The sequence below is a fragment of the Hylobates moloch genome, unplaced genomic scaffold (assembly GCF_009828535.3).
Source record: "Hylobates moloch isolate HMO894 unplaced genomic scaffold, HMol_V3 SCAFFOLD_20, whole genome shotgun sequence".
Classification (NCBI taxonomy): Eukaryota; Metazoa; Chordata; class Mammalia; order Primates; family Hylobatidae; genus Hylobates; species Hylobates moloch.
Genome location: NW_026652295.1, coordinates 35,540,713 through 35,551,143, shown reverse-complemented (window position 1 = coordinate 35,551,143; position 10,431 = coordinate 35,540,713). Strand labels below are relative to the sequence as shown.

At 46.7% G+C, this 10,431-nt stretch overlaps 1 long non-coding RNA gene across 1 annotated transcript in view; it reads left to right on the top strand.

The window, feature by feature from the left end:
- Positions 1-10,431, top strand: part of LOC131382155 (uncharacterized) — a 30,553-nt gene that overhangs the window by 18,709 nt on the left and 1,413 nt on the right. The window lies entirely within an intron of this gene.

The following is a 10,431-nucleotide window of genomic DNA, read 5'->3' as shown; positions in this document are numbered from 1 at the left end:
CTCACTCTGTCGCCAGGCTGCGGTGCAGTGGTGTGATCTCGGCCCACTGCAATCTCCACCTCCCGGGTTCAAGCGATTCTCCTGCCTCAGCCTCCCGAGTAGCTAGGACTACAGGCTCACATCACCACGTCCAGCTAATTTTTGTATTTTTAGTGACAGACAGGATTTCACCATGTTGGCCAGGATGGCCTCGATCTCTTGACCTCGTGATCCGCGCGCCTCAGCCTCCCAAAGTGCTGGGATTACAGGCATAAGCCACTGCGCCTGGCTCTTCTCTTTCTTTTCTTTTCCTTCCTTCCTTCCTTCCTCTTTTCTTTCTTTCTTTTTTTTTTTTTTTTTTTTTTTTGAGACGGAGTCTCGCTCTGTCACCCAGGCTGGAGTGCAGGGGCACGATCTCGGCTCACTGCAAGCTCCGCCTCCCGGGTTCATGCCGTTCTCCCACCTCAGCCTCTCCAAGTAGCTGGGACTACAGGCGCCCGCCACCACGCCCGGCTAATTTTTTGTATTTTTAGTAGAGACGGGGTTTCACAGTGGTCTCGATCTCCTGACCTCGTGATCCACCCGCCTCGGCCTCCCAAAGTGCTGGGATTACAAGCGTGAGCCACTGCGCCCGGCCCTTCCTTCCTTCCTTCCTTCCTTCCTTCTCTTTCTTCTTTTCCTTCTTTCCTTTCTCTTTCTTTCCTTCTTTTTCTCCTCTTTCTCTCTCTCACTGTTTCCTTCTTTCTCTCTGTTTTCTTTTTCTCTCTTTTTTTTTTCTCTCTCTCTCCTTCTTTCTTTGGTTTGTTCTTTCTTTCTTTTGCTCTTTTGGCAGGGTTTTGCTCTGTTGCCTGGGCTGGAGTGCTTTCGTGCAGTCTCAGCTCACTGCAGCCTTGTCTTCCCCGGCTCAAGCGATTCGCCTGCCTGAGCTTCCCAAATGGCTGGGTCTACAGATGTGTACCACACCCAACTAATTTTTGTATTTTTTGAAGAGATGGGGTTTTGCAGGCTGATCTGGAACTCCTGGGCTCAAGTGATTCTCCTGCCTCGGGCTCCCAAAGTGCTGGGATTACAGGTGTGAGGCACCATGCCCGGTCTCACACCTGTATTTCTGAGACAGCTGCGCCCGCCCCGCCTCCTTTTCTTTTCTCTCTCTCCTGAATTGCTCCTGTGGTCTCGATCTGAATTGCGGTATTGCTCCTCCTCTGGTTTCTCTGCTTCTGCTTCTCTGCCCTTCTCCTTAGCCCTCACGTTGTTTGAGGCAAGCCCTCGATGTGAGGTCTGCAGCTTGTCATGGACCAACCACCTGGGCAGGTCTGACTGACCCTTTCCAAGACTCCTTTTGCCCAGCCTTGTTGGGAAGTAATCGTGAGGGGGACAATTTGGGAATGGCCCCACTAAAGGCTAGTCTTTGCTATCATTACAGGGCTTATGTCTGGGATCCTCACAGAGACTAGAAGCGTCTCCCATCCCCCTCGCAGTGCCTGGCACTTCCAGGATTGTTGAGCGGCTCCCTGCCTCTACCCTTTTGCATTCCAAGCTACAGCCTTGCCTCCCCTGTTCCCATCACCCTGACCACCCAACACCATCCCGCTGTCAGCTCCGCCACCAACTGAGGTGACACCTGTTCATGGAAACCCTGTGAGCCTCTTCTGTATCCGTACACAATATGTGATGTTGTTTTGTGTGTTTCAAAACACCAGTGCTGTCCAACAGAACACTCTGTGATGCTGGAAATGTTCTCTCTCTGTGCCGTCCGATACAGCAGCCACAGATGGCACATGGCTTTTGAGCACTTGAAATGTAGCTAGTGTGACTGAAGAATTGCATTTTGAATTTTAGTTAAAATTGAAATAGCCACATGTAGCTAGTGGCTACCACATTGAACAGCACAGCCTAGATCCTTCTAAACCTTGTTTTTCTTTCTTCGTTTTTGAGATTTGTTGAGGTCGAGGCATGCAGATGTACGCCACTCATTCTCCCTGCTGTGCGGTCCATCGTATCAATATACGGCCGCCTATTTATCCATTTTCCTACTGATGGACATACGGGCTCTTCCTTTTCCTTGTTTCTGTTATTTTGCTGACACAAATGATGCTGCAGCAGTCTTTTTGTATATATCTCCACGCGCCTCTCCTAACGTCTTCATTTCCCACCATGGTGGACGGTCCCATGACCCCATACCCAGGTGACTCGGTAGCCTCCTAGGTGCCTACCCAGCCCAAGTCTCTTGTGCCACCAGCCCTGACCCCACACCCGCTCCTCCCCTGGCACCCGTCAGCCCAGCCAGCTGGGCTGATGACTCTGGAATATCACTTTCATCCTGTGTCTTTCCCACTCAGGAACCGAGTACGGCTCCCATTGCCTGGAGCATCTGACCTCAGCCCCTTCCTGGGCCTCAGGCCCCCACCATCGGGCCCCACCTTATGACTGCCTGTGTTTCCCAGCATCCTCCCTCAGCCTCCAGTGAGCCAGCCTCCTTCTGGTCCTCTGCACACATCCCGCTCTTCCTACCTCTGTGCCTTCATTTTTGACGAGAAGCCCCCATTCAGATGTTCAAATTCCAGCCCCTCATTCTGGAATGTTTTTGCTTCCTGCCCCTCCTCCACATACTTCAATCCACTCAGATCCTTCAGGGCCCAGCTCAGGCCTCGCCTCCTCTGGGTGGATTTTCATTCTGCAGCATTCATTCAGGAAGCACTCATGAAGAGCCTACCAGGTGCCGGTCCTGGCCTGGGGCTGGGCCTAGAGCCGGGGCAGGATGGCCACAGCATCTGCTCCATGGAGCTCACAGCCCAGCCTTGGCTGGCAACTCCAGTCTGCCCCAGTTTCCAGTTCTTTCCATTCCCCTTGCAGCTCAGCATGGATGAAGCTTTGGAATCCAGAGAGGAAGATCAGGGTTGGGATTATGGCTGGGGTTCAACAGGAGTGGGGGGCTGGGGGTGGCTGGTTTCCAGGAGGCCTGAAAAGGGGGCTTGGAAGTGGGAAGATCAACCCCAGTGCAGGGCTGGCCCTTGTGTCACAGGATCACTGCTGAGAGCCTGGAGGTGCATGATCCTGTCAGCACCATCATGCAAGAGACTGACTCAGGCCTGGCATGTCGGGGCGCAGATTACACTTCTCTCCCAGAGGCACACTATGTGGGAAGCCAACTGTTATAGTCTAAATGTTTGCATCCCTCCATAATTCATATGTTGAAACCTCATCTCCAAGGTGATGGTACTAAGAGGAGGGGCCCTAGGGAGGTGATTAAGTCATGAGGGCAGAGCCCCCATAGATGGGATTCGTGCCTTTATGAAAGGGACCCCAGAGAGCTGCCACTCCCCTTCTGTCATGTGAGGACACAGTGAGGAGACTGCCATCTATCAACCAGAACGCAGGCCCTCACCAGACATTGCATCTGCCGGTGCCTGGATCTCTGGCTTCCAGAACTGTGAGAAATAAATTTATGTTGTTTGTAAGTAATTAGTTTATGGAATTTTGTTATAGCAGCCCAAACAGACAAGACACCAACTTATTAGAAGGTTGCCTGGTGAGCAGGAAGGCAGAGGAAAGTTCTGCTTGCTATAGAATCTGAGGCTTGTTGAATCTGAGGCTTGCTATAGAATCTGAGCCATCGCCGCTTGTGGCACCATCCATGCAACAAGAGTTTAGGCCTGGCCAGGGCCAGGACACTGATGCCAACCACCCCGGGGCACTGTCACCCGATCAGATGGCCACTGCCAGCCTCTGCCCATGAGGTTTCCCCTTTCTGGGCTTCCCTTTGTGGCCACCGTCCCCCTCTTCTGATGGGCACCGCCTTTAACATTCCTCTGTGCTGTAGCTCCATTCTGACCACCTGAATCTTGGAATCATATCTTAAGGTGACTTTCTATATCTCTGTTGTGAATAATTTTGTATCGTTTTTTGGTTTCTTAGCATCTTACTTCCCAATGTGTAGCTCTTACAATGCACCTTACACTTGCCCCTGTGTCTCAAGATTATAAAACCTTAGGGAGCCGGGACCATCTTCCTTTCTGGCCCAAAGTTGGACATCTGGACAAAAGCCCAACATACCCAGCCCTTGATGCTTTGCTCTGCTCTGGACTTGGATGCCTGCAGACTGGAAGGCACAGAGGGTATGGGGTGGCTGGGAGCTGAGCAGTATCTTCTGGGCCAGGACAGTTCTCTCTGAGGCCTCCTGAGCATGCAGTCAGGGCTGTACAGCCTTAGTTTTGTCCTCAGCCAAAAAGGGATCTGTGTTAGTGGAAGGAGAATGTGGCTGCCTCCACTCCTGTGAGCTGCCTGAGGGAACCAGAGGGCAGGAGGGAAACAGAGCACCTCCAGAGAGCACCTCAAGGCCCAGCCCCTAGAAGGAACTAGGCATGGGTGCAACCGAACAAATGAGCTGTGTCTTCATCCCTCAAACCTAGGCCAGACAGGTGAAGAAAAGCATTGAATGCTGGGAGTTGCCAGCAAAGAGGTTAAGGGTTAAGCTTGGGACTGTGTGGATATCCTCTGGGTGATTTTTACAGAGGGTTCAGGATAGAATGGGGCAAGGAGAGAACTATGAGGGGGTCAGGCAGCAGACACGGATGGTGTTGCCACACACTGAAGAGAACTGGGTGAGTTCTCATTCAGCCACCAGCTATGGGCCTCAGCTTCTTCCCTATTCATAAGGAAGGACGGGGTGGTCAGAGAATCTTCTGGGTCTAGTCCAGCTCCGCCATTGGTGGCTTGGAGGAAGGCTGTCCACAGAGGAGGGCAGAAGCAAACACTGGGGGATGGAGGCTGATGATAAGAGGGAAAGGGGACAGCAGCCCGGCGTCAAGTATCTGCTCTGTGCTAGGACAGAGCTGGGCACTTCGCACACACCGTCTCGGGTATCTTTGTGCTGACCCCTTGAAGATGGCATTTATTTGCTGCATTGATTTAGGGGTGAGGAAACCAAGGAGCAGAGGGATTGGCAGAACCCTCCAAAGTCACTCTGCTGGTATGCCAGAGCTGGGATTTGTACTGAGGCTTCGGGTTCCCAAGTCCCCAGGCCTCCACGTTGGTGGGTGGGCTCCTGAAGGGCGAGTGGCTCTGTGTCTGGGTATGTGCCTGAGTGGGTGAAAAGGAAGGGTTTATCAAGTTGGTTTTTAGATTAGTGCTGTGTTTCTTATATTTGCTAGGTTTTTTGTTTTTTTTTTTTTTGAGATGGAGTTTCGCCCTTGTTGCCCAGGCTGGAGTGCAATGGAGCGATCTCGGCTCTCCACAACCTCCGCCTCCCGGGTTCACACAATTCTCCTGCCTCAGCCTCCCGAGCAGCTGGGATTACAGGCGTGCTCCACCACACCCGGCTACTTTTGTATTTTTAGTAGACATGGGGTTTCTCCATGTTAGTCAGGCTGGTCTCGAACTCTCAACCTCAGGTGATCCACCTGCCTCAGCCTCCCAAAGTCCTGGGATTACAGGCGTGAGCCACCGAGCCCAGCCCATTTGCTAGGTTTTTGCTAACTTGGTTCTCAGTAATTTTCCTTAGTGGGGGTGAAAAATAAGGATTAAAAAAAAAAAAAGGACAAAAAAGTGAAGATAGAAAATGGTAGGTGGTTAAGAAAATCTTAGCTCCTGATTAGCACAGAGTGAAGAAAGGGAAAGTCAACTGGAGGTCAGGAAGGGAAGTACAGTTTCAGTTGTTTACCTGTTGAGGAGATGCCTCCGTACGAAAGAGTAAAGATGGGGGCGTTTCATGGCAAGTACTAAATGGGTTGCATGAAGCAATACTTTTAAAATACAGTAAAATGTTAACATTTGTTAAATCTAAGTAGTGGCTACAGATACTTTTGGAATTAGGAATGTACCCATATTTTACAGAAGCAAACAAAACGTCTGGCCAGAGCCAGAAATACGAAACATATAAAAAAAAATGACATGGCAGATACACAAACATATGAAAGGAAAACAGTGAAAGGAAGGAACGTGCATGTGATTGATGAGAACCAAGTCCAGAAGAAAATGTAATCCAAGGAACAGGAAAAAAAATTCCCAGTAGTAGTCTGAGCTATAGAAAAATGTAAAAACAAGATGAATTCAAGAAAGTAGGCACTCAAAGCAGAAACAGATGAAATAACAAGGAAAAAACTGACGGCACTTCTTCAAAACTCATACATGAGAAATAGCAAGAAAATGAACAGATACGGCTAAAAATCAATCTGATATCGAGGAAAGGCCTGAGATAATCATGGTGAATGAAAGAAAAAAAAGACACGCATTAAAAAGAGAGTTAGCTATGAAAGGTATAAAAAATATCAAGACAATGAAAAAGAATAAAAATAGAATTTAAAACAGAAAACCTAACACATGGAAAAGAAAAAGTATTCATAAAGAAAATACAAGACATCTTCCCTAGAATGAAGATAGAATTGCAACTCTAAAAAGCACACTTTGTTCCAGGAAAAACTGATAAAGAACAAGAAAGAATTATTCCGACATATAGATTTAAAAAGAGAACGAGAAAGGAAGAAAAGAAAGAAAAAAGAAAAAGCCAAGGGAATATCTTGTTAGAGGATACGCTCTTAGAGGGGACTCTTCAGCTGGCCTCAGTGTTGTCCCTACCAACAGTCAACACCAGATGACAATGGAGAAACGTATCCAGATTCTGAGCAAAAGAAGGTGTGATGCAAACATATTTTACTCAGCCAAGCTGTGCACAGCTATAAAGACCACAGAAACATTCCCTAACGCAGAAAATACAGAATTCATGAGCCATCCCTGAGTCATTCTTAACGGTGCAATTCAACCAATCGAGTTTGTTTGTTTGTTTATTGAGATGGAGTCTCGCTCTGTTGCCCAGGCTGGAGTGCAGTGGTGTGATCTCTGCTCTCTGCCACCTCCGCTTCCTGGGTTCAAGCTATTCTCCTACCTCAGTCTCCGGAGTAGCTGGGATTACAGGCGCCCGCCACCACGCCCAGCTAATTTTTGTATTTTTTGTAGAGACAGGGTTTCGCCATGTTGACCAGGTTGGTCTCGAACTCCTGAACTTAAATGATCTGCCTACCCAGACCTCCCAAAGTGCTGGGATTACAGGCATGAGCCACTGTGGCTGGACATCAATCAAGAGTTTAAAAATAACAACTCAGAAATGAAGAAGCAATGGCAAAAATACTGGTGGTGAGCCACAAAATCAGTTTAAATATAAAATGAAGGCCGGGCGGGGTGGCTCACGCCTGTAATCCCAGCACTTTGGGAGGCTGAGGTGGGCAGATCACCTGAGCTCAGGAGTTCCAGACCAGCCTGGCCAACAGGGTGAAACCCCGTCTCTACTAAAAATACAAAAATTAGCCAGGTGCGATGGTGTTTGCCTGTAATCCCAGCTACTCAGGAGACTGAGGCGTGAGAATCACTCAAACCCAGGAGGCAGAAGCTGCAGTGAGTTGAGATTGCGCCATTGCACTCCAGCCTAGGCGACAGAGTGAGATTCTACCTCAAAAAAATAAAAATAAAATAAAATGAAGTCCCAGCTACTTGAGAAACTAAGGCTGGAGGATTCTTTGAGGCTGGCATGAACAACACAGTGAGACCTTGTTTCAAAGAAAAAAAAAGACTAACTGTGGTGACAATTAAGGTTTCAGAGCAGAAGGAAATGCATAGACTTTAAAAACAAAATGAATATAGGAATAAACAAATTGAGGAGAAAGAGCAAGCTATTTCCTCATCTTCAGAGCCTTGAATTATGCCATCTAAAAAGGAAACCTTATTAAGAACAATTCTAGTTTCTTAATGTTTCTCATAATATTAACTTCAGGGAGATCTTTTAGGAACTACTAATTTTTGTGGGGAAGAAACACCTACTTCAGTTTCTTTTTCTCCCGTTAGATTCACATAAAATTAGATTCAGAACTTTTCTTTTTAAAATAGCATTTTAATATAAGCATTTCTATTTAGCCTTCTACCTAGAAATACCTTAGACAGACCTAGAATGCTGTTCACCTAATGTTAGTAGTTATCTCTGGGTGGTTTTTGGTTTTTTGTTTTTAAGAGATAAGGTCTTGCTCTGTTGCCTGGGCTGGAGTGCAGTGTTGCAATCATGGCTCACTGCAGTCTCAACCTCCTGGGCTCCAGCGATGAGGCTGAGGCTGGGACTACAGGTGTGCATCACCACACCCGGCTCATTACATTTTTTTTTTTGCACAGACGGGGTCTTACTATGTTGCCCAGGTGGGTCTCAAACTCTTGGTCTCTCCCCTTGGCCTCCCAAAGCACTGGAATTTCAGCTGTAAGCTACCGCACCTGGCACTGAGTGGAGGTTTTCATAAGGTCACCCAAACTGTCTTCAGTTCTTTAAATAAGAATGTATCATTTTTACAAAAATAATAGAGTCATTATTCGGAAAAAATAAGATTGGTGAAATGTCTGTCTTCAGCATGGTGTCTAGAGGCTTGTCAGTTTGATTTAGTAAGAAAGCCTAAAGGACATGTGTCATGTCACAGGAATGTGCAGTAATAAGATGGAATTCAAACTAAGCAAAAATTCATACTGAATTTCAAAAACATCATGGGCTAGGAATTATAACTTCTAATTAAAACCACCTGGATGCAATTCGATCTATGGATTCAATGCAATACCAATCAAAATCAAACACAAGCTATTTTGTGGATATCAACAAACTGATTCTAACGTTTAAATGAAGACGCAAAAGACTCAGAATATCCAGCTTAATATTGAAGGAGAAGAACAAGGTAGAAGATGGACACCACTCTGACTGCAAGACTTACTATAAAGCTATAGTGATCGAGACAGCATCCTATCAGCAAAAGAATAGACAAATACATCAAAAGACCACGAAAGAGAGAGCCTAGAAACAGATCCACATAAAGATACTGATTTTTTTTTCTTCTTTGAGATGGAGTCTCGCCATGTTGCCCAGGCTGGAGTGCAATGGCTCGATCTCAGCTCACTGCAACCTCCGCCTCCCGAGTTCAAATGACTCTCCTGCCTCAGCCTCCCGAGTAGCTGGGATTACAGGCGCCACCACCACGCCCGGCTAATGTTTGTATTTTTAGTAGATATGGGGTTTCACCATGTTGGCCAGGCTGGTCTCCAACTCCTGACTTCATGATCCGTCCACCTTGGCCTCCCAAAGTGCTGGGGTTACAGGTGTGAGCCACCGCACCCGGCCAAAGATGTGATTTTTGACAGAGGAGCAAAGGCAATATGCTAGAACAACTGGACATCAACATGCAAAAAATGAATCTAGACATAGACCTTATACCTTCCACAAAACTTCGCTCAGAATGAATCTAAATGTGAGTATAAAATGTAAACGTATCAAACTCTTAGAAGTTAACACAGGAGAAGGCCCTAGATGACCCTGGTTATAGAGGTGACCTTTTAGATACAACACCAAAGGCATCATCCATGAAGAAACCAGTGATAAGCTGGACTTTGCTGAAATTAAAAACTTCTGCTCTGGAAAAGACAACGTCAAGAAATGAGAAGACAAGCCACAGAATTCTTAAAACTCAATAGTAAGAAAACAACCAACCAGATTATAATTTAAAAAATGAGCAAAAGATCTGGAATCCTCACCAAAAAAGATATATAGATGGTAAATAAGAAAACATGTTCAACATCGTATGTCATTAGGGAATTGCAAATTAAAGCAGTAAGGTGTTACAAACCTATTAGAATGGCCCAAATCCAAAACACTGACACATGCTGGTGAGGCTGTGGAGCAACAGGGACTCTCATTGCTGGTAGGACTGTAAAATGGTGCAGCCACTACGGAAGACAATTCAATGGTTTCATAAAAAGCTAAACATACTTAGGCCGGGCACGGTGGCTCACACCTGTAATCCCAGCACTTTGGGAGGCCAAGGTGGGCAGATCACGAGGTCAGGAGATCGAGACCATCCTGGCTAACACGGTGAAACCCCGTCTCTACTAAAAATACAAAAAATTAGCCAGGCGTGGTGGCAGGTGCCTGTAGTCCCAACTACTCGGGAGGCTGAGGCAGAAGAATGGTGTGAACCCAGGAGGTGGAGCTTGCAGTGAACTGAGATTGCACCGCTGCACTCCAGCCTGGGTGACAGAGCAAGATTCCATTCCCCCCGCCCCCCAAAAAAAGGTAAACATACGCTTACCATATGATCCAATTATTGTACTCCTTTGTATTTACCTATATGAACTGAAAACTTATGTCCACACAAAAGCCTGCATATGAATGGTTTTAGTAGCTTTATTTACAATTGCCAAAACGTGGGAAACAAACAATATGTCCTTCAGGAGATGGATACATAAATTCTGATATATCCAGACCGTGGACTATTCTTTGGCACTAAAAAGAAATGAAGTATTGAGCCATGAAAAGATGTTGAGGAAACTTATGTGCCTATTACTAAGTGGAAGAAGCCAGTCTAAAAAGGCTACAGGCTGTATGATTCCAACTATTTGAACATTCTGGAAAAGGCAAAACTATGGAGACAGTAAAAGATT